The sequence below is a fragment of the Hippopotamus amphibius genome, chromosome 15, assembly GCF_030028045.1.
Source record: "Hippopotamus amphibius kiboko isolate mHipAmp2 chromosome 15, mHipAmp2.hap2, whole genome shotgun sequence".
In the NCBI taxonomy this organism is placed as follows: Eukaryota; Metazoa; Chordata; class Mammalia; order Artiodactyla; family Hippopotamidae; genus Hippopotamus; species Hippopotamus amphibius.
Genome location: NC_080200.1, coordinates 57465835 through 57490632, shown reverse-complemented (window position 1 = coordinate 57490632; position 24798 = coordinate 57465835). Strand labels below are relative to the sequence as shown.

The 24798-nt window shown below is 37.1% G+C and overlaps 1 long non-coding RNA gene across 1 annotated transcript in view; it reads right to left on the bottom strand.

The window, feature by feature from the left end:
* Positions 1-507: 507 nt before the first annotated feature.
* Positions 508-24798, bottom strand: part of LOC130837007 (uncharacterized) — a 57744-nt gene continuing 33453 nt past the window's right edge. Inside the window, exons 3-5 of the long non-coding RNA XR_009049243.1 lie at positions 5852-5889; positions 4043-4590; positions 508-3052 (exon numbers count right to left, since the gene is read on the bottom strand). This is a non-coding gene — a long non-coding RNA (uncharacterized LOC130837007). The remainder of the gene's footprint in view (positions 3053-4042; positions 4591-5851; positions 5890-24798) is intronic.

Below are 24798 nucleotides of genomic sequence, written 5' to 3'. Positions count from 1 at the left end.
GGATTCAGAAAAACTGACTCAGAAGTAAGGAGGATGACAAAGAAAAGTTAAACAAGAAGGAAGTTGAGGGAATGTGTAGATAATGCAAAATAGGGTTGCTAAAATGCCACAGTAATTAGAATGGGAATAAACATTCCAGAAGTCTCCAAAGGATTAATTTTTGACACAATTAATTGTATTTACTTTGGAAACGTGGAGTGGATTTGGTCCTCATCTGGATGCAATTGAGTCTTCCTAATCCTAGGCTAGATAGTTATTTTTTTGCTGATTTTAATATGCTGCCCGTGCCAAAAGTCCTCCGGGTAAATACATTGGATTTCTAAAAATGCCCAACAAAATCAAATTAACCAAGCACTGTTGAATGAATGACTCACAAAATGTGACATTTTCACCGAATAAATATTTTTTGCTTTCCACTATATTTATCTAAGAAAGAGAAAACACAGAAAAATTTCACACAGATCCAAACACTTTGTGTGTTTATTATGAACACGGGTACAATGCAGTGTCAGAACTTTACATACAAGTAGGTGGTGTAGGGGACCGAAGGTTGGCACTATTTAAACAACTCTCAAAATAGTTCTTTTCGTGCACTCCAGGTTTTTTATACACTCTTCAGAGGGATTATCTGATGGTTAAAATGCTATAGCATTTTGGTTAGAAAAACGTGGCATGACTCTCTGGTTAGATGGTAGAAAAATTTGGGAAACTGAAAATACATTTTAAATCTGTAACTTACCAGCTTTTAAAAGGGGGTCCTTTAAGAAAAAGTCTTCAGATTTATCAAGGAAAATAGACCCAGTGTCTTGGGAGGAAGCAAGAAGTGATAGCTGGTGCTGGTGATAACTTCTACAACAGATTGGGAAGCACTTGCATGAATAGTGATGGCTCAGGGAGGTAAAACTGTTATTTTCATGTTGTTTAAACATGAATGGCTTGCTTCAATTACTTAAATCTCTGTGTCTATATTTGTGTCAATATAATAATCTCTTGTTGATACACACATTGACTTCCAACTTCAACAGGCTTGTGTTATATGAGGCTCTGTGAAGTCCTAAGGAGTCATAGAAATGGGACAGAGGTCCAGGTGGAGGAGGACCAAACAGAATGCAAGTGCTATACTGGGGAGAACTAAAAAGGGATGAGATTTATTTGGGTTGTATGATGAAGATGTTTAGGTAGACCAGTGAGATGGTTCAGTCAAGAACCTGGAGACAATTTTGAAATGGTTCTGCTTATAGCTTACCATGAGAAGATACACTCTTTTCTTGAAAACCCAAAGCTATCAACCATCAGTGGACAGTTTACTAAGGCTCTACAAATGGTCACAGGACATTCTTTACCATCACAATCTTTTTTCAGGGAAGTTGCTTGAATATTTTCCTAAGGACATTTCTGTGTAACTGAAAATTCAGAGCTGATTGTAAACAATGTATATTCTAGACTCTGTGGAAGTAGGTGGGATGTACGTTACTCCAACAGCATAAGAGATACAACCTTTCCTTTTTTCTCAACTTATTTACTTTTCTGATTGTTTGTTGCCAATATATGTACATTAATTCAATTTTATATTGATCTTGATAAATCCACTTATTAATTTTAATAATTTGTAAGACTCTTATTTGGCCAAGCAAAGAGTTGCATTTTCTTGGGATGATGTGGGCATCTGGGTAAAGTATACCCCATATTTGCTTTTGTCTTTTCTTCGTGCTCTGAATCACTTCACCTTTCCCTTTGCCTATGCATGGGATTGGATAATGTGATAAAGTGTTAGCATGTAAACTTTGCTTCAGGCTCTGTTTTCCAGGGAGCCCAGGCTAAAACACTCTTCAAAATTCCTTTTCTGTTTAATGACTTCCAAGACCCCTTCTAATTTTAATACTCTTGCCCAAGGTCATAATGTTACAAGGAAGTGTAACGAGAGCTAAGCCAATCTGTCTCTCCATCAGCGCCATATTCCAACCAGCCAAAACTTCGCTCCAGGCATCTGTTCTTGCCCTGTCCTAGGCCCACTCCAATAAGCCTTCCCCGTTTCTTCCTGAGAACCATTTGAAAAAGGAAAGAAAAAAAAGAATTGCCTTTTAATTGTGAACTGCTGTGGGCATAACTTGTCTTCTGCTGCTCTACAAATGGAAATAAACCCTCAGGAGTTAATCCTCAGAGCAAATGGAGATCTTGCTACAGAATGTTTATTGACAAGCCATTTCCTATTTGAAATTCTTTCCTCTCTTGGTTTCCATCTTGCCATATACTTTTTCCTTTGCTAACTTCTCTAGGTATGTATAATTATTGCCTCCACCAGCCTTACCCTGGTTTCAAAAGTGTCTCTGGGTGTTCCATTCTAGCCCCACCCATATTTTTGGAAGTTTTCTCCATCTATTGCTTCTCCTCAAATCTCTTTAAAGTGTCCTTCCTAACAAGAAGAACACAAAGGCATTTTAGGGCTAATTAGATCAATGGATGCTCAGATTTTCATATCCCCAGTGCATGGTTGCTCTGCAAATTGGCCATGAGTCCCTTCGGGGAAGGAATGGGGAAATACCTACCCGGTTTACTTCACTCCACTTACCATGCCTCCCTTTCAATCAATCATATGGCTCTGAGTCTGCGAATTAACTTAGGTCTTGAAACAGGGTGAGGAAACTTGAATTTCCATTGTAGCTGTTGACATCAGATTCCTTCAGTTCTTCAGACTTTGATATTTTTAATTACACAACTCACGCAACACCGCAGTTATCTAAACACGTCTTTGTCTTTTCTGACTTTTCCAAACATAATTGCTGTAAATTCCTGTGGATCAAACGCTGTGATTCCCAGTCCCACTCCAACATCCCTGTTTGAATAATTACATCTACTTTGCCTCAGACCATTAAGTGTTGTCACCTACCCTGGTCACAATGAGGAGTAGAGGGACAGACCATTTGAAAAAATAAAAAGAGTCATATTGAGAGACACACGCTTCAGGTGAAGTCTTTGTGCAATCTCCAGGCAAGGGGAGTTTGTTCTCCTCTGGTAGGTGGGAAGGGGACTTCCTTTGCTGACCAGTAGAGTTCTGGGTAATTGAGAGATCAAGATTATTAGACGTGTTGATCTACTGACATATACACACTGCTGTGTTTAAAATAGATAACCCACAAGGACCTACTGTATAGCATAGGGAACTCTGCTCAATATTCCGCAATAATCTAAATGGGAAAAGAACTTGAAAAAGAATAGATACATGTTTATGTATAACTGAATCACTTTGCTGTACACTTGACACTAGCACAACATTGTTAATCAACTATACGCCAATATATTTCTGTAAGATCGTATGGGAAAACCCGAATGAACTTTTTGGCCAACCCAATAAAATAAACATTAAAATAAAATAAAATTCCTTATTCTTATTCTTTATATCAGGTCTCAACATCATTATAAAAGATCTATGGTGTGCACTTAGTTTCCTTTGCAGCTCTGCCCTGCTGGTAATCAGATACTGGGCCTGATTTTTCAATACCATCTTCTCTGTGTCTACAGGAAAGGAACGTTCACTCAAAAGCTTCCAGAGAGGCCCTGGGGCTTTCAAAGTGTGATTTCAGTTGGCATTTGTTGCGCTACGCCTATGGTTTACTTCTTACAAGTCCTCCACTGCTCACAAAGCATCCCACTCCTCCCCATAATCTTTAGTTTCACTACATCCCTCTTACCAGTCAAGAACAGAAGTCACGTTGTCTCCTGATCCCTGCTTTCCACCGACAATACCCCAATTACCATTCGATGAAAGCTTCAGGAACTGTTACTACCCCGCTTGTCCTCCACATCATCTCTAGACAAAGTCCTCTCCCAAGGGCTGGCTTTCTATGATCGGTTGTCTTAGCCTAAATGCCTAGAATTCGTGTAGAACAAAGCTTACCTTCTGATCCTGTGAAGCAACAATGAGGGAAAGGAGAAAACAAATTTAAGTGTGGGCATTACCAAGCTGGCCACGGCGTCACAGGAAAGCGTAGCTGGCTATGTGGATATATGAAATGCCTCCAGGAAGGCAAAATGGAACTCTTACCTCTCCGAACATTCCCCTGGAGGTGGTATGGGAAGATGAACAATGCATCTGCCAGTTTTTCCTCATCTTCTGTTGTTCAAAGATCACTCCATGGGGTATTAGCATCAGATTCTCTGTGTAGCTGCTAAAGAAGCTAGAGCTTCTATGGGTCCAGTTGGGTAGGACCTAGATACTAGAGCTCCTGCATCCCAATGCTGAAGGTCCTTGTCCTTGGTAAAGACTGTTAAAATCAATAGTTTTAAGCATCATGGCAGGGGCTTTACCGGCCCAGCAGAAACATGAACTACTTCTGGCTCCATGGGGACCAGGAAGCAGGGCATGTTACCAAGGTCCTTGGCACAGCCTTATCTGAGCAGAACTGTGGAGGTGCATTAACTGGGTCCAGTAGTCCTATATGATGTTTCCGTTTTGTAAATTCCAGAACTGGCTACTCGTGAGATGGGTGGTTCTCCTTTCATTATTTCCTTTAGTGGCCTTGGGACGAATGTCCATTTAATGATTGATTCTAACTCTGGCTTCTCTGTATCTTCTGATAATTTGTCCTCAGACTATCAGAGAGAAGTGAACAAAACTAAGTGCCTGGGCTTACAGAATAATATTCCGGGGAAACAGTCAGGCAGTAAACAAATAGCAATGTATAATATAAAGCTAAGTTAGGAAGTAAAGTAAAGAAAGGTCAGTGGATAGAGAGTAAAAGCCAGTGGTTATAAGTGGTCAGGGAAGGTCTGTTTGAGAAGCGACACTTGAGCAGAAGTGAGGGAAGTTAAAATTGCATTCTATCAAGAGCATTTATTCAGCACATCTTTGTGGGTACAAAAGATTCAGAACTGGAAATCAACTGTGAAAAGGACACTCACATTTGCTGCTTGGTTTACAGTTTAGGACGTAACAGAAGAGAAAGGAGAAAATAAATAGATGTATGGGCTTAAAACAATTTCAAGGTTTCACATGACAACTGCAAAAATTTGCTATGTGTGTAAATATCTACCATTTTGGTGACTGGGTTTTATAAAGCCATATAGAAGACTGCATTTTCAGTAACAATGGTACTTATATGCCCAGAGAGATGGGATAGACTCTGAGGAATGGTCTCAGAGATTTCGGTTTTCTGTGCTTTTGAATTTAACTCAGAGGCTGTTACAAAAGGCTTTCTCCTCTAATTGTTTCAGTAAGGAATATTTCCTTGAAAATACTGTTTAATATACCCTAGCAAAATTTCCACAACATGACCTTGCTTTATGGTGTCTGACGCCTTAAATATTCATGGTTTTGTACCTCGTACCTGAACTGACTGTACCTTCCAGTGTAAGTAGAAATGTACTTAGTGAGAAGGACAGTGCATAGCAAATACATACTGCATGGAAAAAACAGCAGTATTTTGGTTTATGAAATGTCTCAATTTATTTTTCAAATATTTTGAATTAGATGAAACCCAACTAAGTTTTGCCAAGAACGTTTCCCCCTTAATTTTTGAAATCATGCACAATTTTGCAGAAATTTACTCCATATGTTTCTGTTTCATTTACACTTAAATCACCAAAATATTGCTTTGTAAGATCTATTTGATGTCCAAGAAACCATTTGAATTTAGCCCAATACAGTGTTTTTAAACTAACATAAAACTTTCATACCATAAAATTCACCCTTTGAAGTGTATAACTCAGTACTTTTCAGTATCTTTTCAGAGTTGTGCATCCATTACCACTATCTAGTTCTAGAACCCAATACAGGTTTTAAACACATTAAGTTAATCAGAAGCTGAATTGTAATGCTAGGAAGTGCATGAACGGGCTGCACAGTGGGGTTTACCTTGAAGCTCCTGGACTGGAACTTGATGTGAGTTCTTTCTGTAAAAAAAAAAAAAGAGACTTGTTCCAGCCCTAATACCACAGTCATAAATCAGAAAAATCTGTATTTAACAAAGTGGCTGCAGGACTCAGGGGTTACCACAAGGATGACTTTCTCTGTTGTGAGTAATATACTACTTTGGCCCAAGTTGAAAATTCTACTTCTTTACAGCTCAGACCCACCCCCTTACTGATGGTATTTTTGACAGCTTTTTGACCTGGAAAATCCCAGACCATTGGGTCCTGATCACACAAATTTTGGCTCCAAAGTTCTCCTAGCTCTCACTTACTACTTCTTCCAGCTAAGTCACTGCCAGAAAAATAAGAGACTACAGAAGGCTGACTTTGAAGACAGAATGTTCCCCTAGTGACCTCTGTGTATTGAATTTGGAACAGTCCACTTAAGAAGGAATGGGAATAGTGAGTCATAAAACTTCATTTGTTATCTGAGTGAGGCCCTCCAGATAGTATTTAAGGATATGGCTCTGTCAGGTTTTTCAAGGATAAAATAGATTCCTGTTGAATATTAATATCCCTCTTTGTCAGTTCAGTTCTCAAGTATGCTGGATTTAGAATATGGAAAAAATACATACATATATATATATATATATATATCTATACACACACACAAAATACACAAAACAAAATAAAATGACAGTGCTTTTAGCCATATTGCCCAGCTTTTTAGGAATCATAACACCAAACTCTAGAAATTTGGTCTTCTAAGACTCTCATTTCTTTATTTTACTCAAAATAAGTCATGCTAAATGAAAAAAAAAATTAGCATCATGTTATTTGCAGATACAAACAACTGGTTTGAATTTGGAGATTTTTCTTTACATTTAACACCCAGATTCCCATTTAAGAAATGGGAATAACAATAGGAACCCCACAGAAATAATGTGGAATACACTAAATGATGACTTACATATGAAAAAGCGACCAGCATAATGGCTGGAACAGCAAAGATATTGAATTTGAACTGAATCTGGGCTGATGAGTTGACCCTTGATTAGACAAGTAGAATTTATTTCTATATTTGTTCTTCCAGGATATAAATGACTGTTTTTGTAGTCACTGTTCTTTTCTGAGAATGCATTGCTTCATTTGTAAAATAAACACAATGTCGTATCAAAAGTGGTTTGTGTGTTTTCCACTGTCTCAGAATGAAACCACCATTTATTATGATCACTGCGAACATGTAGTAAGAAGCTTATTCCAATAAAGCCTGGCATTCTTGAAAATTAATTGACACAATATCTCACCAATTGTTCTCCTTTCCCATAATAAGCTAAGTAACAATTCTTGAACTCTACAAATCAGGCAAGTTTTGCTATATCCTGTTTTTCCCTTATGTCCCTCAAGTGGCCATGCTTTTTGTCCACATGACAACAAACTGTCTGGATGAAAAGTAAAATATTCAATCATCTAGATGTTTTGTCTACACAATGCTACATGTTTTGATATTATGTAGACAAAACATCCAGATAATTGATTTTTTTCCCCTTTTCATCCAGATGTTCTGGCATTATTTATACATAGCTCACATCTAGTTTACTATTCACTGAAACAGGAGGAGAATACAAACGTAAGAGGTGACTTCAAATGACATGAAAAATGTATTGGCTTTTAGATCACAAGTGAGCATTTTCCTGCCTTGGAATAATTCATTTCTTGAATATCTATGGTATCCACTTTGCATTTTTGTACTTCACATACATAAAACATTACCTAGAGAAAGATAATTAGATATACTGGTTACAAATTATTTAGGATGAAGAGAGACAAAGGGGAAAGTTTGGTTTGAGGAAACAAATCCTCTGATGTCATGAATGTGGGAGATACTGATGGTTACCTACACAAATCATTCTGAATCATTTTCTCTCCTTTTCTGCCTTCCAGTACCAAGGCTGAAAAACCAGACACTTGATTTCTTGGCCTCTCAGTAATGGGTGGGCCTAATTTTTGACGATGAGGTCATAAGGGGAAGTGTGCCATGGGATTTCTGAGTGTGCCTCTTGATTAAAAGAATGGCTACAAAGGAGAGTTTAATTGGTTCTGTTCCTTCTTTATGCTTTTCTTTGTCAAGTGTGGATATGATACTGGAGCTGCAGCAGCCATTTTGTAACCATGAGACAACAAGCATGAGGATGGAAAACCAGTAAATAATGGATAGGGTATAAAGGACATAAGAAAGAATGGTTCCTTGACACTGTTGTTGAGTTGCTGCTCTATTCTTAGGCCTCCCATCTCCAAACTTTTTATTAAGTAAAGAATCAATATCCTTCTGCTTTAACTATTGTAATTCATGTATTTGGTTACTTGCAATTGAAAATGTTCCTATCTGGTATAAAATAATGCAGATATTATGTCCCTTTGACACATAAGAAAACTGTAGCACAGATTGCTGAACTGACTTGTCTAAGGTCATAACTGCAAAATTAATGTGAAAACAAAACTGGGGCCCAGGACTCCTGGCTTAAATTGCTCTATGCTCTTGCCACCAGAACACACTGGGTTTCTGAAGGCACTAAATATTGACTAACCAAATGTCCAGGACTTAACTTAGAAAAAGTGAGATAAAATGTCCCTAACTAATAAAGGTAACACTGAAAAACTGTTCAAAGATACTTAAATCAGCATAATGGGCTCCTCTTATTTGCTACATGTGGGGGATATCATAGCAGCTTTTGAGGTTTTAAAAACCGTAGGGTTTAAGAATCAGTGTTCAATATTCTGACGCTGTGTTTCAACACCATACTCTTTGGGTTCCTTCAGGATTTAGCTTTTGATGAGTTTTAGTGTCATTGCAACATGTTGAATGGGAGAAAAAAACATGGGTTTTAAGAGCCAGACTTGTATTCCACTCTTGCGTCTGTACTTGCCAGATGTGCAATCTCAGGATAGGTACTTATCTGCTCAGTTTCCTCATCTGCAATATTGTGCTAATCTGATGCTCCTCTTCAGTTCTTGTGAGATTTAAATAAGATGTATTTATCTCATTAACCTATACATATACACATAGAACTAGCACCTACCTCAGTGCATGGTAAATAATTACAATTTTCATAAGTAGTAGCTATTATTATTACCAACAAATTAAGAAACTAACAGACGCAGATGATGTGAATGCCCTGAGCAAAGTCTCTGTCCTCTACTCAAGTGGCCTTCTGAAGTATGGTCATAGATGCAGGGTCCTATTAGTAGAGATGGCCAAAGATGTAACTGTGATGTCCCAAGAGGTACTACTTTAATGTTAGTTGACTGTGGCTTGAGGCACTTTCAACACATGAAACTCTCAGGTTAACATTGGAAATCATCTGATTACTTGGTCCTCTTGTTATATGAAAGATCCAAGTGAGCCACCAGACTACCTAAAAGATAAATTTTGGTTTCCATAGGTGTACTCAACACAGTGAATAACTTAGTTCCATTCTACATTTAACAAGCTTCTTGTCAAAGCACCTTGGTGGTTTACAGCCCGAAAAAGGAAATTAAAGTAATAACAGTGAGCCAAAGGTCATGACTGGTCACACATACACACACAGATTTCTAAATTCAAATCGGCTCTTGTTACAGTAAATTTAGCTTACTGTGTGTTTTCACAAAATAACAATTACTCGGGAAGTTCTTTCTGTCCTGAATTCTCAAATGCAAAATGAAACCTTGGGCTCTTGGCTGAAAGGTGGAACCTGCCATTCGATTCGATTCCCAACACAGGGAGTGCAGCTGGAGTGAGAGGACTCTAAGCCCAGCTCCATTATTTTTGCATCATATAATGTTTTCTATAAACCTGGCCGAGGCCCACAAAGGAAAGACAGTTGGTTTTTAAGAACTGGCCTTGATTTTCTGCTTGGGACAGTGAATACCAGGAATCCATCCCTAATGAAAAGCAAACAGAGAATCTCTACTTTCCCCCATACATTCCTTACATAGTTATACTGGAACGTATTCGGTAGAGGCAGTTTTTTCTACAAGTTCTACATGCAGAGGGTGTGTACAGGAAAGCCTCATCTGGAGGGCTGGGGCTAGAATAACTAACTGGAAGTTAACTCTTGTGTGCTCATGAAGCCCTTGGACCTGCACTTCGTCTGCCTTCTCAGAGGCATCCTGTCCAGACACACCGTCAGTCAAGGACTAGTCAAGTCCACTTTGACTGCTCCTTGGGAGATGGAGAGTCACTCTGTTCCCAATATTGTCAGCCTGGACCTAATATATTCCTATATAATTCTCCATTGATTTTCACTTTATTTTTAGGGATATAGAGGCAGTTCCTCCTCTTCCTTGGATAGGAAAACTTGTTATTCCCAAGGTAGGCTAGTTGTAATGGAAGAAGTCCCTGAGTCAGTGCCAAAGCCTCAACTCTTATTAGTTATACAACTATCTTCCAGCTAGCTTACCTCTAGAAGTTGAAGTTTCCTCATCTCTAAAAGGGCAACAATGGCTGCCCAGCAGATAACAAAGTTCTGGTGAGAGGTGCTGTCTTAAAAGACCTGGAAAAATGTCAAGAACCATATGAATGGGAGGTATTAGCTTGTGGAATATGAAGACATTCTAAAAACAGTTCTAAAACGAGATTAATTTTAAGGGTATTTATGTAAAATTGTGTTCTTTTTAATTAAACTTTTAATTTTGAGATGCTTGTAGATTCACATGAAGTTGTTAGAAATAATAGAGAAACCCTGTGTACCTTTAACCCAGTTTCTCCCTGGGTAGGCAGCTCAGGCTGCCATGACAAAATATAATAGACTGGGTTGTTTAAAAAACAGAAACTTGCTTTTTCATTGTCTAGAGGCTAGAAGTCCAAAATCAAGGTGCCACTATGGTTGGTTTCTGCTTAATATTTCTTTTCTCATAGCCCTTGAAGGTTCCTGGAGGTTAAGTCAAAGAATGAGGTGGCTTCTCTTCTTTGCACCAAAGCCAAGCTCCTCCAATGAGCACTGTAGACTTGCTGGCCAGTTCCTCAACCCCCTTCGACTCCTTACACCATAGTAATCTGGTTTCTGCCCACCCTACACTGCTTCATGGAAACTACTCTTGCCAAGGTCCCCACTGACCACCTAGTTGCCAAACCCAACAGACTCTTCAGTTTTTGTCTTACTTGACCTCTGTAGTGCCTGATACCTCTTTACTTCCTCCTTCGTAAAAACAGCCTCTTTTCTTAACAACCTTTGTTGCTATTTTCTTCTGGCCTCTGTGATATCCGGTCAGAGAAATCCACTGTCATTTGAATTATTTTCCCCTATAGAAAAGGTGTCATTTCTTTATTCACTGCTTTATAGACATTTTCTTTGTCTTCAGTTTGCAGAATTTGACTGTAACATTTCTTGGTGTGGACTTCTTTGAGTTTATCCTGTTTGGGTTTCACTGAGTTTCTTGAATCTGTATTTTATGTCTTTTGCGAAATTTGTGAAGTTTTCCACCATCATTTCTTTCAGCACTTTTTCAGCCCTCTTTCCTGCCTCTATCTATCATCTATCTATCTATCATCTATCTATCTATCTATCTATCTATCTATCTATCTATCTATCTATCTATCATCTATCATCTATCTATCAATCATCTATCTATCTATCTTTCTGGAGAGATTTTAAGGAGTTGGCACACATATTTGTGGAGGTTTGGCAAGTCCAGAATCTGCAGGGTAGGCTGGTAGGCTGGAAACCCAGGGAAGAGTAGCAGCTCAAGTCCAAAGTTGTTTGCTGGCAGAATTCCCTCTTTGTCAAGGGAGGTAATAATTTTTCTATTAAGGCCTTCAATGATCGCATGCAGCCCACTCACATTATGGGGAGTAATTTGCTTCACTCAAAGTCTACTGAATTAAATGTTAATCTTATCTAAAAAATAACTTCACAAAAATATCTAAAGCAATGTTTGACAAATGATCTGGATACTCTTGCCTAGGCAAGTTGCCATATAAGATTAATTATTACAGTCCCACAGATCTCTGAGGCTCTGTTCATTTTCTTTTTTCAGTGTGTTTTATCCTTGTTGATGTTCAGATTGAGTAATTCCTATTGTTCTATCATCCCTTTACTCCTTCTTTTCTCTGTTCCCTCCAATCTGCTCTTGATACAGTCCTCCGAGTTTTTAATTTCAGTTGTTGTATTTTCAGTTCTAAAATGTCCATTTAGTTTTTCTGCGTATTTTCTATTTCTTTGCTGAAGATCTGTATTTTTTATATGTTTCAGTCATGGTCATAATTGCTCATAGATGCATTTGTATCATGACTGCTTTGAATCTTTATTTTTTTTATTTTTTTAATTTTTTTTTGGGGGGGTACATCAGGTTCAATCATCTGTTTTTATACACATATCCCTGTATTCCCTCCCTTCCTTGACTCCCCCCACCTCGAGTCCCCGCCACCCTCCCTGCCCCAGTCCTCTAAGGCATCTTCCATCCTCGAGTTGGGCTCCCTTTGTTATACAACAATTTCCCACTGACTATTTTACAGTTGGTAGTATATATATGTCTGTGCTACTCTCTCGCTTCGTCTCAGCTTCCCCTTCACCCCCCGCCCCCTCCCATACCTCGAGTTCTCCAGTCCATTCTCTGTATCTGCATCCTTATTCTTGTCACTGAGTTCATCAGTACCATTTTTAGATTCCGTATATGTGAGTTAGCATACAATATTTGTCCTTCTCTTTCTGACTTACTTCACTCTGTATGACAGATTGTAGTTCTATCCACCTCATTACATATAGCTCCATCTCATCCCTTTTTATAGCTGAGTAATATTCCATTGTATATATATGCCACATCTTCTGTATCCATTCATTTGTTGATGGGCATTTCGGTTGCTTCCATGTCCTGGCTATTGTAAACAGTGCTGCAATAAACATTATGGTACATGTTTCTTTTGGGATTATGGATTTCTTTGGATATATGCCCAGTAATGGGATTACTTGATCTTATGGTAGCTCTATTTGTAGTTTTTTAAGGAACCTCCAAATTGTTTTCCATAGTGGCTGTACCAACTTACAGTCCCACCAACAGTGCAGGAGAGTTCCCTTTTCTCCACACCCTCTCCAACATTTGTGGTTTCCAGACTTTGTGATGATGGCCATTCTGATTGGTGTGAGGTGATACCTCATTGTGGCTTTGACTTGCATTTCTCTGATGATGAGTGATGTTGAGCATCTTTTCATGTGTTTGTTGGCCATGTGTATGTCTTCTTTGGAGAAATGTCTATTTAGGTCTTCTGCCCATTTGTGGATTGGGTTATTTGCTTTTTTGGTGTTAAGCTTCATGAGCTGCTTGTATATTTTGGAGGTTAATCCTTTGTCCATTGTTTCATAGGCAATTATTTTTTCCCATTCTGAGGGTTGCCTTTTAGTCTTGTTTATGCTTTCTTTTGCTGTGCAAAAGCTTTTAAGTTTCATGAGGTCCCATTCATTTATTCTTGATTTTATTTCCCTGATTCTAGGAGGTGGGTCAAAAAGGATGTTGCTTTGATGTATGTCATATAGTGTTCTGCCTATGTTTTCCTCTAGGAGTTTGATAGTGTCTGGCCTTACATGTAGGTCTTTAATCCATTTGGAGTTTATTTTTGTGTATGGTGTTAGGAAGTGTTCTAATTTCATTCTTTTACATGTTGCTGTCCAATTTTCCCAGCACCACTTATTGAAGAGGCTGTCTTTTTTCCATTGTATACTCGTGCCTCCTTTGTCAAAGATAAGGTGCCCATATGTGTTTGGGCTTACTTCTGAGTTCTCTATTCTATTCCATTGATAGTCCTTTCTGTTTTTGTGCCAGTACCATACTGTCTTGATCACTATGGCCTTGTAGTATAGTTTGAAGTCAGGAAGCCTGATTCCACCAACTCCATTTTTCCTTCTCAAGATTGCTTTGGCTATTCGGGGTCTTTTGCGTTTCCATACAAATCATAAGATTTCTTGCTCTAGTTCTGTGAAAAATGCCATTGGTAATTTGATCGGGATTGCATTGAATCTGTAAATTGCTTTGGGTAGTACAGACATTTTCACGATGTTGATTCCTCCAATCCAGGAACATGGTATGTCCCTCCATCTGTTTGTGTCATCTTTGATTTCTTTCATCAATGTCTTAAAGTTTCCTGCATACAGATCTTTTGCCTCCTTAGGCAGGCTTATTCCTAGGTATTTTATTCTTTTTGTTGCAATGGTGAATGGGAGAGTTTCCTTAATTTCTCTTTCTGCTCTTCCATTGTTAGTGTATAAGAATGCAAGAGATTTCTGTGCATTAATTTTGTATCCTGCTACTTTACTAAACTCATCAATTAGTGCTAGCAGTTTTCTGGTAGAGTCTTTAGGGTTTTCTATATATAATATCATGTCATCTGCAAAGAGTGATAATTTTACTTCTTCTTTTCCAATTTGGATTCCTTTTATTTCATTTTCTTCTCTGATTGCTGTGGCTAAAACTTCCAAAACTATGTTGAATAATAGTGGTGAGAGTGGACACCCTTGTCTTGTTCCTGTTCTTAGAGGGAATTCTTTCAGTTTTTCCCCATTGAGAACAATGTTGGCTTTTGGTTTTTCATATATGGCTTTTATTATGTTGAGGTAATTTCCTTCTATGCCCATTTTCTGGAGAGCTTTTATCATAAATGGATGTTGAACTTTGTCAAAAGCTTTTTCTGCATCTATTGAGATGATCATATGGTTTTTATCCTTCAATTTGTTGATATGATGTATCACGTTGATTGATTTGCGTATATTGAAGAATCCTTGCATCCCAGGGATAAACCCCACTTGATCATGGTGTATGATTTTTTTAATGTGCTGTTGCAGTCTGTTAGCTAGTATTTTGTTGAGGATTTTTGCATCTATATTCATCAGTGATATTGGTCTGTAGTTTTCTTTTTTTGTGACATCTTTGCCTGGTTTTGGTATCAGGGTGATGGTAGCCTCGTAGAATGAGTTTGGGAGTGCTCCGCCTTCTGCAATATTTTGGAAGAGTTGGGGAAGGATAGGTGTTAACTCTTCTCGAAATGTTTGATAGAATTCGCCCGTGAACCCATCTGGTCCTGGGCTTTTGTGTGTTGGGAGATTTTTAATCACTGCCTCAATTTCCGTACTTGTGATTGGTCTGTTCATGGTTTCTATTTCTTCCTGGTTCAGCCTTGGAAGATTGTATTTTTCTAAGAATGTATCCATTTCTTCCAGGTTATCCAATTGATTGGCATATAGTTGCTTGTAGTAGTCTCTCATGATGTTTTGTATTTCTGAGGTGTCCGTTGTTACTTCTCTTTTTTCATTTCTAATTCTGTTGATTTGCATCTTCTCCCTTTTTTTCTTGATGAGTCTGGCTAATGGTTTATCAATTTTGTTAATCTTCTCAAAGAATGCTTTGAATCTTTGACATATTAATTCTAGTATCTGTCATCTTGGTGTTGGCATCTATTGATTGTCTTCTTATTCAGCTTGAGAGCTTCCCGATTCTCGGTACGATGAGTAATTTTTCTATTGGACTCTGGACATTCGGGGTACTATGTTATGAAACTCTGGATTATTTAAACCTCTTGTTTTAGCTGCTTTCTCTGGCACTGCTCTGGTAGGAGAAATGTGGAGGAGACTGCCTCATTACTGCTGGGTGGGAATAGACATCCAGGTTCCCTTCTTTGATACTGAGGTGAGGGGAAGCTTGTTAGTGCTGGGCAGTTGTGGGAATTTCTACTCCCAACTAAGTATCTTAACCTGGCTAGAGGGATAGGAAGGCCCAATGCTCTCCTCACTTGGCCTCTAATGATACCATGGGGCAGAGGGTGGACTTGTTACTGCTGAGCAGGGGTTAAAGTTCTGACCCTCTACTCGGCCTCCTCTGACATCACTCCACCTGGGTGGTGGAAGGCCCCTCCTTACTACTGGGTTTGGTAAAATTCAGCCTCCTACTTAGTCTTCTCCGAAACCACCCCAGCAAGAGTTTGGAGCATCCCATTAAGGCCTGGTGAGGATGCAAGTCTAGGCTCCCCACTTACACTTTGCTGGTGAGAGATTCCCCACTTTCTGGTCTTTTGGCTAGGGAAAGTGGGTTTGGGGGGGAGTTGTTTGTATCCTTTAATGTTCCTAGTGACTTCACTTCCAAGTGGGATATATTGTACAAGGCAAGAAGACACCCAGAAAATTCATCTCTATATTGGTCCTTAGATCCTGAGATCTCACCCTGACCATTGCCTTCTCTCTATCTTTCAAAGTGTTCTTACATTTGTTTTATATCTTATATTTAATTGTACTTAACAAGAGAAATAGGGAAAAGTATACTTCCTCCATATTCCTGGAGGCAGAAACTATAAAACTCACTTTTAATCAAGAGAGGTAAGAGGGTAAATGACATCAAATAATAACTGTTTAATATTGTAACTACAAAGGGATTATGGCTTGCCACTAAGCTAGAAATCATAAAAGCAGGTCTTAACCAAGCTTTCTTAATACAATTATATTTCTACTTTGGGATTCTACTGAATTCCCATCTCATGTTTTCTCACAAATATTTTAAGTGTTTTACAGTAGTTGTATCTTTAGTTTATGATGGCATTTGAATTTATTCCTCCTAAACTATGGTACAGGATATGGAAAATATTTAGCACTGTATTTCTTATCACCAATTCATACTTTCTCTGGAGGAAAGTGAGCTATTTGCCTTCCCCCCACATTCCTGGCCAGGTCCCAACTTTATCACCCATATTCATAAACAAAAGAATTTATGGTCACACTGACTCTACATTTTCAATGAAGTCATAGCCTATACTAAGACCCTTTCTTCTGCCCTTTAAAATATGAATAAAACTTCACATTTTTGTTTGTCAAAATTTGAAGTCTGTAAAATGCATTAATTACCAAATCCTGAAATCCTGGAATAATTTTATTAGTGAAAAAAATATATAAATTACATAGAAAATTTCAAGACCTGAATTTTCTTATGTATAAATTAAAGGTATTAAAATTAATTAATTTTAAGGTTCCTTCCAATGGTAATCTTTCTACACTTGCAGTTGACACAGCACATTAATGGCTAAAATCGAATTAAAATTCTCATATCCTGACTTCTACATATCTGACCATTCTTATGTCCAGCTGCTTTTCCCCAGGAGGCCTATGAGATAGATGGTTTTATCAACATTTTGCTGATGAAGAAACAAGTTCATTGACCTGTGTCACCTACTGAGTAATTAATTCTTAAAAAAATTTAAGGCAATATAATTAGTAGCTGACAGTACCAGGATTCAATCTCTTTAAGCATTCTAACTCCAAATGCAGTATTTGTTTGGTTTACTGCACCAAATTTCCCTTTCTGGAACTGATGTCAAGCTCTGTTTCCTCTCAAAGGATGAACACTGGCAAAGTCCTAGAGAAAGTTCCAAACTCTTTTCCTAATTTTGCTCTGACTATGCCATCTTCTTTCATAATATCTTACAGTGACTTATATTTGCATTTGAGATAAAGTCATATACCCTTATAACTGTCATCAAAGTTTTTTTATGAGGAGGTTTTTGCTTTGGCTGCTTCTCATGATAGAGTAACGACTTTCACTTGAACAAATAGAAAACTGGACAAAATATATTAAACAATGCTTTTTAGACACTGGACAATAGGCAGTGCAACACTGTGATTCCTGAGAAAATGAAAACAAATGAGGTGATTCCTATAATGGCATCAGCTCACTATCTGGATACAATTTTAGGCCGTAGCGAAGGGAAGACGAACCCAGACAGAGCCAACCAATCTTTCTGAATTGGGAGAACAAAGTTTGGAGGTTTTGTCCCTCTCAAGGGGGCAGAGTTTACTAGAATCTTCAGGAAAGAATGCCAGAGAGGAGGGAACTCCATCAAGAAAGGTCTGGATATTTGTGGAGATGATACCCTAACTATTTCACTGAGTATTGATCTCCATATGCAGGAGAGAAAAATACCCAAGTCTGGAGAAAAAAAAAAACACCAAAAAGCTATAGATAGAACAATTCCCAGAGTTCACACAGAGCTGAGAATAGTTTACGTGCCCATTGACCAGAATAGAAAGTCACGTAATAAATAGTTCATCAAGTCCACAAAAGGGTATCACCTTAGTAGTGGGATAAAATCAGCCTTAAACTGCAGGGTGCTTTGGCATGCCCTAACAAGGCATAGATGCATGCCTCAAAGGAACATGCTGATTTCAAATAATATTGAGTGTGAACTAGAAAAAGTCAAAACTGTACAAAGAAAAACAAAAAAATCTAGCATCCCAAACTAAATTGTAAACTTCATGATATCCAGTATGACCCCCCCCCAATATTATGAGGTATGCAAGAAAACAGGAAACTATAACCTATAACCATAAGAAAAAAAATCCAATATACACAGACACAGAAATGACAGAGATGATGGGACTAGCCAACAAGAAGAATGTGAAGGCAATTATTGTAAATATGTTCCACATGTTCAAGAGGGTAGAGAAGAAACATGATTATGATAAAGAAATGAAAGATTATAACAAGATGAAAGGGAACTTATAAAGTTGAAAAAATATAACATCTGAAATGAATATCACACAGCATAGAATTAGACAAAGTAGACACTAAATTTTAAAAAATAAGTTATTTTGAAAACATAGCAATAGAAGCACCCAAAATGAAGTACAGAGAGAAAAAGTAACAATTTCAGTGAATCAGTGACCTGAGTGATACTATCAAATAGTTTCATAAATATATAGTTGGAGTTACAAGAGGAGAGGAGGAGACATGAAAAAGGCAGGGAGGGGAATTAATGGCCAAAGTTTTACAATTTGACAAAACCTATAAAGCTATAGATTCAAGTAGCTCAACAAACTCCTATAAGGGAAACATAAAAAAATCATCCCAAGTGATAATAAAATTCCTGGAAACCAATGAATAAGCGATAATTTCAGGAGCAGCCAGAGAGAAAAAGGCCCATTAAGCATAGAGGAACAAAAACAAGAATGACAGCATATTTCTTAGCAGAAAAAACTGCAAGCCAGAAAACAATGGAACAATGTCTTTAAAGAACTGGATCAGAAACTGTTAACTGAAAATTCTATACTTGGCACAAAGATCTTTCAGAAACAAAAGCAAAATAAAAACAGTTTTAGATAAACCAAAATTTAAAATGTAATTTCCAGCAAATCTGTACTATAAGTCCTCTTAAGGAAAGTTTTTCAGATAGGAGAAAAATGATAAGAGATGGAAATCTGAATCTGAAAAAAGGAACGAAGAGGCTTAGAAACTGTAAGTAAGTGGGTAAATATAAAAGACATTTTTTTCTCATTTTTGTTTCGTTAGAAGAAAATTGTTTAAAACAAAAATAACAACAATGTACTGTATGGTTCAAAACATGAAAAAATGAAATGCATGAGAAAAATAGCATAAAACATCAGAGGGGAAATGGAAGAAGTCTGTTGTAAGATTCATTCGATGTATAAAGAATGATGAAACAAATTAGAAAACAAAATAAAAGCAATGAATTATACATAAAAAGCTGGTTGCAGGGATCAAATCTAATCATCAATACATACATACATATAATTAATTAAAATAAATCAGTAAATTGAGAAAAAGGAAAGAACAAGAGATGGGACAAAGAGAAAATGAACAGCAAGACGACAGATTTAATTACAATCCTATCAATTATCCCATTATTTGCACATGATCTAAACACTCTAATTACAAGGGAAAGGTATTTAGGTTAGATTTTAAAAATACTATCCATATAAAGACACATGGGACAAAATCAAAAGGATAAAAAAATGTATATCATGAAAACCCTAATCAAAAACATTCTGGAGATGTTTTATTAATATCAAAATAAATTTAAGAACAAGGAATATAATCAGGGGTAAAGAAAGAGATTTTTGTAGTAAAAAAAGTATCACTCTATCAAGAGGACATAATAACCTTAAATGTAAATGGACTTCACAGCAGAGCTTCAGAATGCATGAAACAAAAACTAATAGAACTAAAAGGAGAAAATAGAAAAATCCAAAGTTATACTTGCAGGCTTCCACATTCTTCTCAGTAATTAATAGAAAGTAGGCAGAAAGTGAATGTGTATGTCTATGACTTTACCTTGCCCTAGTTGAGATTTATAAGTCATACCACCAAAAATAAAAGTAGAATACACACTATTTTTATGGACCCACAAAACAGTCACAAAATGGGCCATAATCTGGGCAGTAAAAAAAAAAAATCTCATCAGATTTAGAAGGGTTGTAATCACAGTACACATGTTCTTTGGCTACAATGACTAGAAATCAATAGCAAATGGATATCTGGAAAATGTCAAAATATTTGGAAAATGAAACACTTCTAAATATTTCATGGGTCAAAAAAGCAATGAAACCGCTGATTAGAAAACATTATGAGTTGATGGAAAATGAAAACATAAACCACCAAAATTTATCATTACTTTGAGGGAAATATACAGAATTAAAAACAAAGTTCTCAAGCCAGTGTTCTTAGATTCCACTTTAAAGAAATGAGAAAAAGAGAAGTAATTAAACTCAAAGTAATGACGGGGAAATAATAGAGACATGGGCAAAAATCAGTGAAATAGAAAGCAGAATATAATAGAGAAAATCAATGGCCTCTAAATCTGGTCCTGTGGCAAACATCAATAAAATTCATAAAATTCTTGCCAGATTGATCAAAAAATAGGAAGAAAGCCAAATTACCAATATCAGAAATAAAAGAAGGACATAATTACAGATTATACAAACATTGCAAGACTAATAAGGGAATATTCCCAACAACTCTATAAACCAATAAATATGACAAATTTAACAAAATGGACACATTCTTTAAAAGACACAAACTACTAAAGCTCACCCAAGGAGAATAATCTGAATAACCTCACCATGGTAAAATCCTTCCCACAAAGAAAAACTCCCAGAGCAGATGGCTTTGCTCGTGAATTCTAGCAAGCATTTAAGGAACAAAAATGAGTCTGCAAAAATTCTTCCGGAAAATAGAAGAGGAAGCTATACTTTCCAACTCATTTCATGAATCAAGCTTTACACTAGCATCAAAACCAGCCAAATAGTTAAAAGAGATGAAAACAACAGACAAATATTCAGATGAGCATAAATCCAAAAATCCTCAACAAAACACAGAACATTTAATCAAGCAATGTATACATATTTATGTAAATACAGGCTATGACTAAGTGGACTTTACCCCCCAGATTCAGGATTGGTTTAACACTGAAAAATCCTCTTAATAGATTCAGAGAAATTATCTGAAAAAAAAAATCATCATCCATTCATGATAAAAAATTTCAATAACCTAAGAAGAGAATTGATCTTCGCGATAAAGGACGGACAGCTTTCAATAGCTAACATCAATACAGTTGTGAAAGAGTGCATGTTTTCCTCTTAAAACTGAGAACAAGGCAATTGTTCACCCCTCCTATCCAACTTCATAGCAGAGGTTCTGTTCAGTGAAATAGGCAAGGAAAAGAAATAAAAGACATACAAATTGGAAAACTGAAACAAAACTGTTCGTATTCACAGACATGACCATCTATGTAGAAAGTTCTATGGAATCTAAAATAGCAACCTAGAGCTGATAAATTAATTTAGGAAACTCACAGAATCCAAAGTCAATGTACAAACATTAATTGCATTTCTATACACTAGGAAACAAACAACAAGCAACTGAAACTTTTTAAAACGTCATTCTCAAGAGAATTAGAAATATGAAATATCCAGGTATAAGTTTAACAAAACTTTTGCAAGCCTATGTGCTGAAAACAATAAAAACATTTCTGAGAGAACTTAAATAAGACTAAAATATATGGAGAGATATATCATGTTTCTAGCTCAGAAGATTGTGTCGTTGAGTTCAATTTTCCCCAAATTGAACTACATTTGCAATATAATCCCAGATAAAATCCCCATAGACTTTTTGTTGACATTTAAAATACTATTTTGTAGACAAGGAAACTCTTATCTTTATGGAAATTCACAGAACCTAGAATTGCCCAAACAGTTTTGCTTAAGAAGAACAAAGTTGGAGGGTTTACACAACCTGCATTCAAGTCTTATTACAAACTACAGTAATGAAGCAGTGTGGTATTGGTGTAAGATAGATACCTAGTTCAATGGAACAGACACAGACACAGACACACACACACATACACACACGTAATATATTTAGTTGATTTTTGACAAAGGTGCCAAGGTAATCTAACAAGTAAAGAATATCCTTTTCAACAAATGATAATGAAAACACCAGCTATCTATATTTTAAAAACCTCAGATCTTAACACATACCATATATTTTATTCCAAATGAATCATGGAAGTAAATGTCGGAGTTAAAACTATTAAAATTCCATAAGAAAACCTAAGAGAAAATTTAGAAACTCAAGTTACATAAAGATTTTTAAGTAGGACAGAAACAGTACAAACTATAAAAGAAAACATTTTAATTGGACTTTGTTAAAGTTAAAAACATTTGTTTTCCAAAAGCACTGTAAAGAAAATGAAGTCAAGTCACAGATTGGGATAAAATATTGGCAAAACATTTATCTGAACTTGTAATCTAGATATATAAAAAAGTCCTACAACCCAATTAAAAAGGGAAAAAAGATTTGAATACACTTAAAATGAATATAAGCAAATAATAAGTAGAAAATAACCACACAAAGAAATTATCAGTATTGTTACTGTTAGGAGAATGTCCACTGAAACCACAATGAGATACCAGTACAGACCCACTAGGTTAGCTAAGATCAACAGGAATAACAGCTAAAAGGAGAGAATAGCTAAAATTGAAAAAAATTAGTGTTGGTGAGGCTGTGGAACGGGTGGAAAAATCTTACACAGTGATGGTGGGCTACTTTGGAAAACAGGTTTGCAGTTTCTTATAGAGTTAAACATACACCTACCATATGACCCGGCATTTCTATTCCTAGGTATGCATCCTGGGAAATGTTTCTATACAAAGACTTATACTAGAATATTCATATCAGCTTTATGCATATAGCCCCAAACTTGAAAAATCCTAAATCTCCACGATGAATGGAAAAACATCGTGTTTTAGCTTTATAAATGTGTACAACTCAGCAGCAAAAGGGAAGAAACCACGTACCCCTATAAAACTTCATCCACATAGAGAGATCTCAAAAGCATTGTGCTAAGTGAAAGAGGCAAGATGCAAAAGACTATATGGTGTATGATTCCATTTGCATGAAACTCTAAAAATGGCAAAACTAAGGAATAGAGAGCAGATCAGTGGTTGACAGGGTTCAGGGATATGGGAAGGAAAGTGACATTAAGGGGCAAGATGGGACTTGACAGGGTGAAGGAAATATTCTGCATCACAATCGTGACAGTGGTTAATGGCTGTACTCATTGATCAAAACTCTTCAAGTAATATTCCTAAAATTGGTGAATATTTTGTATGTAAATTATACTTCAATAAAGCTGATTCTTTTTCAAGTAAAAGGATGGAAAACAATAACTCATGCGAACACTAGTCCAAAGAAAGATGGAGTGACTGTATTAATAGATTTCCAAACGAGGAATATTATTAGCAATAAAGATGCACATTTCATAATATTAAAGGATTCACTCATCAAGAGAACATATTAAGGTTTACTTGACTATCTACTCTGTTATTTTTAAGGCTCTTAAAATGGATCTTCCTGGCATAACTTTACTTCCTTTTAGAAAGAGAGATTCTAAAATGGCTTTTTGTTGTTGATTTAGTGTGGCTTGGAGTGGGGATTATCTTTCTTCAAATAGTGTGCCTGAATGTTTTGGGCCAGTTTCTCAAGTTGTACTGTAATTACATTGTTCTTTGTTCATCTGCTAGATACATTATTAATTGTCTTTCATTCAGAAGTCTGAAACCCACTGGTTTCACTGACAGATTTCCCATGTTACTCAGTAAAAAAATAACTCAGTCTGTCAGAACACTTCTTTCCCTTTGCCACATATTGTAATATTTAGAAAGACTAACAAATGTGAATCACCACGATCGACTCAAATGTTGGCCAACACTAAGCTGAGTTTTCAAAAATGACTGTTAAATCTTAGAGCTTTGCTCTGTTCAAAATTTTTCAATCTGATGATCAGAGAATCCACAGCAACCCTGCCTTGCTTTTCCACCACGCCATTGCTCTCCAAAACAAACCCTCATGTTGTTACCACCATTGTGGTATCACTTGTCTCTGCCTTCCTGTGTTACCTAAGTCCCTTCTCCCACTTCCGCCGCCCCCCGCCTCCCAACTCTAATCTATTTCTCTCCCTGTTGCCCTGTCCATGTTCTCTCCAAGCTTCAACCACAGAAATCTCTGAGCATCCGGACCCTCCACTTCTTGCCCAGGTCATGGTAACATGGCGTCGTGCATTTATAACTCATCTTTGCCGCATGAGGTTTGTAAAACACACTTTCTCGAAAAAGCTGAGACTGACTTTTGTGAAATCAGTGTAATTCAGATGTCCACTGAGGCCACGCAGTCTCTTGAAGTGGAGGAAATGCAGCGTGGCTGTAACCCACACGTGGTGGCAAGTCCAAAGCCTCCCTGAATTTGTTACTTCCCAGGGGGTGTGTGCCCTTCTGGTCACTTTTGGCTCTCACTAAACACTTGTTCTCACCTCCCAGAATTTCTCTCATTTCTCTGCTCCATGCTGATTGACATGTGGAACGTTACTCGCTTTCTGTGAGCCCCCTCACCCCAATAAAAACACCCCTAGCATTTAAATATGTAGCAGATCCTGCAGATGGAAAGTTTTGTATTACCATCTTGCTCCAAATTCCCCTCACATTTTCCCCTTCTCTTCATTTCCCTACATCCCAACCTTTAAGGGACTCCAGGAAGCTCTTCTCCCTTCGTTTTACTAAGCAAAGTCGCGCAGTTCATGCCCCCCTAATTAGCTCATGTCCTGAGTATTTCGAGAGGAGATATCTAGTGCAACCTAAAGAGAACTACAAA